The 6,841-nt window shown below is 38.2% G+C and overlaps 1 protein-coding gene across 3 annotated transcripts in view; it reads left to right on the top strand.

Moving 5' to 3' along the window:
- Positions 1–6,841, top strand: part of SYT1 (synaptotagmin 1) — a 575,639-nt gene that overhangs the window by 156,790 nt on the left and 412,008 nt on the right. The window lies entirely within an intron of this gene.

The following is a 6,841-nucleotide window of genomic DNA, read 5'->3' as shown; positions in this document are numbered from 1 at the left end:
TGGCCAGGTCATGATTCTTACAAATATAACAGCTACATTCTATATGGATACCTGATACAATTTATATAAGAACAAACAGCTGGGTTTGTTATGGATGCCAAGCCAGATCAGGATCTTCCCATTAATATGTATCCACTAGAGCCGTGAATTATTTCAGCGGGTGTTTCATTTTGAAGCTGTTTTGACGTGTTTCAAGCTTGAAACAGTGAAATCAAAATGAAACAAAAGGCTTCGATGCAGCTTCGAAATGAAACACTTTGAAAGTTGCAAAACATTTTGAGTTTCGAAGCCAGGCTTACTTTGCTTCAGTGCCCGTCCACTGGGACCAGTGGCAGCAGCAATCTTCCCTGGCACTGGGCATGGTCTGCATCCATCTCCTTGAGATTTGGCAGGCATCATGCCCTCAGAAGGGGCTCCCAACCCTGCAATTTCCATCCAAATTAGGCAAGAAATGACGAAGATTTAGCATTTTCATGATTCCCGATTATAGCCTATGGATGAAACGTCGAAACTCATCGAAACAGTGAAACAATTTCAACGAAAAGAAACGGGACAGTGTTTTGAAATGAAATGATGAAACGAAACACTTCAAAATGGAAAAACAGATGTCAAAACAAAAGAATGGTGTTTCACACAGCCCTAATATCTGCTTCTTAATTGTAGTTGTTTGTGCAGCACTGAATTTACCAGTTAAAATTAAGGGTATGTCTATGCTGCCTACATGGCAGTCCTGAGGCCATTTGACAAAAAAGCTCTGCCCTGAACACAATTGTGTGGCCAACATCAGAAAAATGCCAGGCATGTCCAATGGTAAATAGGCTGTTCTAAATTTTATCTGAGCCTAATTTGCACAAAATGAAATATTCTAATCAGGAGATTTTACAATACCTTCAACTCTCTTGTGAAATATGAATTTTCATTTCCACCTAGGAGAAATTGTACAATCTTTGAATTCTCCTATGCCTGAGGAACGGTGAGTGTACCTGAAACCTTGCAAATAAAGAAATTTTAGTGCAAATGTTCTAGTTGGTCTAATAAAAGATATCACCTCTGCCATGAGTTCTGGCTCCAGTGTTGCTCTGATGTGTATACCCAAGAGTTAAATCCTGAGAACCTCCCTGGGCATACTCTGAAAAGGAAGCACATTATTTTGTAGCAAATAGCATGGGGGGAGTAGACAAGAGTAGGCAGGGCTTGTTTCTCACAAGTAGTTTCAGAAATTCAAGGAAGGTGTTATAGGTATTTCTGAGAGGAGTTCCTCCAAGGTGAGATCAAGTCAACAGAATAAGTATTAAACCTACCCCTTTGGTGCAAAACATAGATATATATTAATTTTCTTTTTTTGTCTTATCCATTATTTTCTACTTGATAAGTAACAAGAAAAGGGGGCTACAAAATTAAAGAAGCCACCATGCAGCACACTTCCAGCACAAATTCCACCGGTCCTTATAATGATCACTGCAAAATGTACCATATTAAACATGCTTTCATATCTCCATGTTTGCACAGCTTGACCTAATCCCTTGAATCAGGGTACTCAACCTCCAGCCTGTGGAGCTATGGCATCCAGTTGGAGCTCCCCATGGGCTGGGAAATTTGATGGCAGGGGAGCTGTTGCAATTAATACAGCCATTCTCCCATGCTGCCAAATTTCCCAAGCCCTGCCTCAGGTCAGAGCTAGGCCACACTTCTTTCCCTCCTTGCAGGGCTGGGTCAAGCCTCTTTCTCCTCCCATGGGGCCAGGTTGAGATGGAGCTGCTGTTCACATGGCTGGTTGGGTCCCACACTGCCCATCTGGCCCACCAGGCAAAAAGGTTGAGCATAGCTGCTTTATGATTTGAACAATCAAATATCTTGTTGCATATTTGCCTTTGTTAGTTATAAAATACACCATTCACTTGGGACTTCTTTCATACAGACAGAACTTTACTAAGCCCTAAACTGCTTTCCAAAATACTGATTTGTGTCCTTTGTTTCAACAGAAGTTATTGCAAACAGTCACAGAAATCTGACTTTATATCAGAAGATGACTTGTGATAGTTGTACGGTTATGGAATATAATTTTTCATTTCAAGTATATAAGAGGTATTTATTTTAAAAGTGTTTTCCATCTTATTTTATTGGACACATTGTAGTTGCTCTCTGTATTTATGTTATACATCTCATTAACACTGCAGAGTTAATAGCCAAAAATATAGGTGGAGCCTCAGAGAGTAAGTAGCTTCTTATGTTTTTTTGTTAATATGCTAGCTATTTCAGCTTTATTATTATTGTGTGAGCTATGTTAGAAAGCTGTGAAAAAGACCTGTACTGTGACAAAAGCCAGACTGTTTGAAACCTTACCAGTTGTCCAAAGCATCAAACTGAAAGGCAGGGAAGACCTGATGTAAATGATAATGGCTAGGATGGTATAGTATACATTATGATTTTTATTTTGAATTGGGAAATGTATACAATCCCTGCATTTTATGAGCGTTATGTAGCAAAGCCTAATTAGGGTGTTGCATAACTAAGAATCATTGCAGTGAAAATAAAAATAATTGAAATCTCTACATATGTCACCTAATGAAATTAGGTCAAGGCTGACTGAAAGATGTTACCGTATAGCAACAGATGCCAGGTTTCTTAGGGACTTTTGTCTTCATTGCTGAACAGAGGTATCTTCCTGCCTACCTCAGGCAAAAATAGTGCTATAATAGTAAGGCATACAGTAGGAAGTCACTGAAGGAGTGACATACAATTGGGAAGTGTCATCTAGATTTACAACAGCATTTGATCTTTATCTCTTAGATTAATGATGTTCCATGAAACTATTTAGTATTTTTTGTTTAATCCTAAAAATTTGAACTTAAAAAGCAGCAATGAAGCACATAATTCAGGAGTAAAAGATGTCATGAATATTGGGCCATATCAAAAGCTCTTTGCTCCAGGTTAGACTGTGAAAAATCTGTACCTGCCTGCTAGAGGATGGTGCTCAACTCCTGGAGGAGGCCATAGAAATTCTAATTTTGGGAAGATGTATTTCTCTGTGATTTCATTCCAGACCAACCCCAATCTGTTTGGCCTTGCCTTGATTGTCTTTTACTTTGATTATGGCTACCGCCTCCCTTCCAGTCTCACTGCCACTCTCTCTGTGCCACCTGATGAATCAATCAATACAAAATGCAGCTTCTAGACTGGTCTACCTTGTTGTTTGTTCAAAAATATTCCAGCCTCTCTTCATACTCCTTGCTGACCTGTCCTCTCATGTCTTATCATATTTGTGTCCTTGTATTTTCATTCAAGCACCTACAGCATAGTTCCATATTAGTTTCTTTTCCCTCCCTCCCTACTTTATTTCCTTTGCCCTGCTCAAGCTGTTCAACTAACCACTACTATTTCTTCCAGACATGCTGTCTGTATGCCATTCTCCAAACTGCTCCCTATGCCTGTTTTCTGCTATTAAGCATGTGCCAAGCTTCTACCCTGTCCTTCTTAAAGTCTCCTCAGAACAGTCTGCTGTGAGATTATGAAGCTCTAATTTTTCCTGCATGTATGTTTAAAAATATAAATTCTACAATATCTCCTCAGCCTTTCTAAGTATCAAGATCTGTATGGCACCTGCTTTACCAGCTGCACAATCACTGCCATAGTCCTTATCCTCCCATCGCCTTATCAGCTCAGCATTTGGATCTATCTTTGTTAGTTTGCCTTAACTTAAACTGTAAGGTCATTGGGTGTATATGTGCTTTGTGTTTTTGGAAATGCATGTATGCATTTCTGGCACTTGGCCCTCAAAATAGGTTTTTAGAGGGTCTGCTAAAAGATGGAGCCTAAAACAATACTAGGACTGTCTTATTTTTCATCTAGGCTTTAGTACCTCTGCATCAGTTGAAAAAATGTTCTACAGCTGGTGGTGGACACTAAAGCCACCTCTATAAATTACATTTATGTCAGAATTAATGTGTTAATTGTGGCTTAAATAGTAAGGGTGTTACACATGCAGCTAATTTAAGGTGCCATAAAAATGGCAAAAACCAGCTATAAAAATGCTCTACATATAATGTAGAGCATATTTATAGCTGATCTGTATGACATCTAAAATTGAAATGTGTAGCAGGTCTGGCTTCAGGGCTGATAATCAGCTAATTATTGGGTCTGGTCACAGGGTCACATTGGGTCTTGATCCAGCCCCAGTGTGGTCCAGGACTGGGGCTGACAATCAGCTGATCATCAGCCCTGAGGCTGGACCTGCCACACCTTCAATTTAAGGCACCTATACATCATTATCTCATGATCTCCCTTGCATTGGGGAATCACACCCTTTCTACTTGCCAATCTCAAAATTATGCTTCTGCCATTAATGTGTACCATGGTAGGAGACAAGATTCTTGAGATTGGGATCAGAACTGATTTAATGAACGTGTTCCAGGAGCCTAAAAGTACCACAAAAAACCCAAGTCAGTATATACCCATAAGTCATTTGATACATCGCAACAGCAAGGGATTGTCATGTGTTTCATCAAAATGCTATCTTTCATGAAAGTATTTTAATCGCATCATCGGCATTACAGAAGGCAAAAAGAAAACATGTTGGTAAATCACTCAGACCAGTATATCTATTCTTTGAATCTGTGTATTCTAGTCTTCAGATTCAAATAAGTAGAATAAGCATTAAGCAACTTTAAAGTATTACAGTTTCTCTTGAAACGATTCTCAAACATTACTAGATTTAAATATGGTTTGAATATGCAAGCAAAATTGGATGCTAAACTGCCTCCTGTGTTTTCAACAAGGGATTAAGTCCTGTTTCTGGCATAATAGATAATGAACTCTTCATCAGCCCCCCAATAGTCCTCATTTTATTTCAAACCACTAGAATGGCAGTCAAGTTTTTTCAGACTGTTTCTGACAGTTTTTAGGAGTAAGTTGATTTTCCTTACAGTTTCCATAGATTCTAGTATATTCCTTAATTTGTTGGTCCTTTCCTTACCTTGACAAGGGAATCGTTACCTGCCCAGTGCTGATACTTTCTCTCACTAAAAAAAATAAATTAATACATTAGCTGTACTGGCAGGTTGTTCAGGTCTAAGTGCAGAAAGGTTAGTTCATTAGAAAATGTGGTACTGACATTACTAGCTTAAATAGGTATTAATGGGAGTGAAAAGCTGAATACATAGTACAATGAGTACAATGGCAAAGACTTTTGTGTTTGATTTCTATTTTTTATTTATACAAAGGGTGTATAAGGGTCCTTGCAATAAAGAGCTATTGAAACAGCTGCTGTTTGTGGTACAAAGACTGTTTAAGTGTTGACAGATGTAGTATTGTATAGAGATTTAGGGACTATGTGTGTGCTTTCTGTATGCATCGTGCAAGTACTGATTGCTCAGAGATAGAAAAGTGTTACTAGAACAAAACCTCTAAAATCTTCTGTAACTGCTGCATTTCTTAAGATACTAAAAACATCTGCTTGGTTTTCCCACTGCATTTTGTCTCAGCCACATTTGCATAAATTTCAGTATTCTTTATTTCATTACATGAAGTATTATGCACTGTTCAGCCAGTAAGTGAGAGAAATTTGTTTTGTAACCCAAGGGACTTGTAAAGACAAGTTTTTAGATCCCAAGGGTATCTCTACACTGGCTTCAGGACCCCTGCTTAAGGCTGCCACCAAAAGTTGTTGCCCATCTGCTCTTGTTCCACATACTCAAAACTTGCAAATGTGGTGGTAAGGAGGTTCAGGGGATGCAACTTTCACCTCTGCTTTCAAGGTTTCACTACTTGGATATCTCAAGAATGATGGGAGTAGGATGGGGCCAGCTCAGAGCATCCTGGCCACCTGGGTTCCAGGTTTGAAGTATGCAATGTTGCCTGACAGGTAACACTTCCCAATATGACCCTGTTTTCAGTAGTACAGTTTTGCTAAATTGTAACATTTGCAACTGAAATTCTCCATGCTGGATGTCTGCCTTCATTCTGTCATTTCCAGACTTTTAAGTGTTTGATTTTATTATTGTGGCTTTTCTGTTTAACAAATATAAGTTTACTTTGGTTGTGTTTTACTCTCAGGGTCACAAATCAGTTGTCATAGCTTGCTCAGTTTTGCTAATTCTTGCCATTTTATTATGAATCTCTGGACACATTTTTTCTTAAAGCTCCAGTTCCTTGAGTGATATAGGAGTGTCAATTTTCCTGCCACTTTTTTTTTTTTTTTTTTGATTTGGGAGGAGAGAGGGCATTTTCCTTAGCTGGTGTGAGTTGCTATTTTTCTGTTGACTTAAATGGAATTGTAACAGGTTGTATTACCCAAAGATATGCCTGTTATTTTCTAACTTTCTTAATTGCTGAGAGAATCTTGAAAGTGTTTCCCTAAAGGCTCAAGCTCCAGAGGCAAATATAAAATAAAATCAGTGCTTTTTAAAAAAAAATCTCATTATATTTTAATGCTAACAGTTAGCAATATTGCTTGGTTAGTGCAGTGGTATTATGCATTTATTCCCTTATTTATTAAGCAAAACTAGGTATCCATGATGCTTTCTAGAAAAAGGGAAATGACAGATTTCTTGCTCCAAGAAGCTTTGTTCTAATTTAGACTTTATACTATAAAGGATGTCAGTAAACAGTGACTAGGGGTAATGGAAGTAAGGGTTACAGTACAGGGAAAGTGGTTTCATTTTTATGTACATATTGGAACAGTGCCTGAAATGCAGCTCTGCAAAACACTGAGCATATAGCATTGAGGAGAGCCTTTGGAATTCCACATACATTGCTGAGAAATTGTGAAGAATATTGCTTTTATACACAATTATATTCTTTTTCTTCCTTTTATATTTGCAAAATGTCTCGTTGAAATTCCTGC

Source organism: Alligator sinensis, unplaced genomic scaffold, assembly GCF_000455745.1.
Source record: "Alligator sinensis unplaced genomic scaffold, ASM45574v1 scaffold465_1, whole genome shotgun sequence".
Classification (NCBI taxonomy): Eukaryota; Metazoa; Chordata; order Crocodylia; family Alligatoridae; genus Alligator; species Alligator sinensis.
This window is presented reverse-complemented; position numbering and strand designations above follow the sequence as displayed.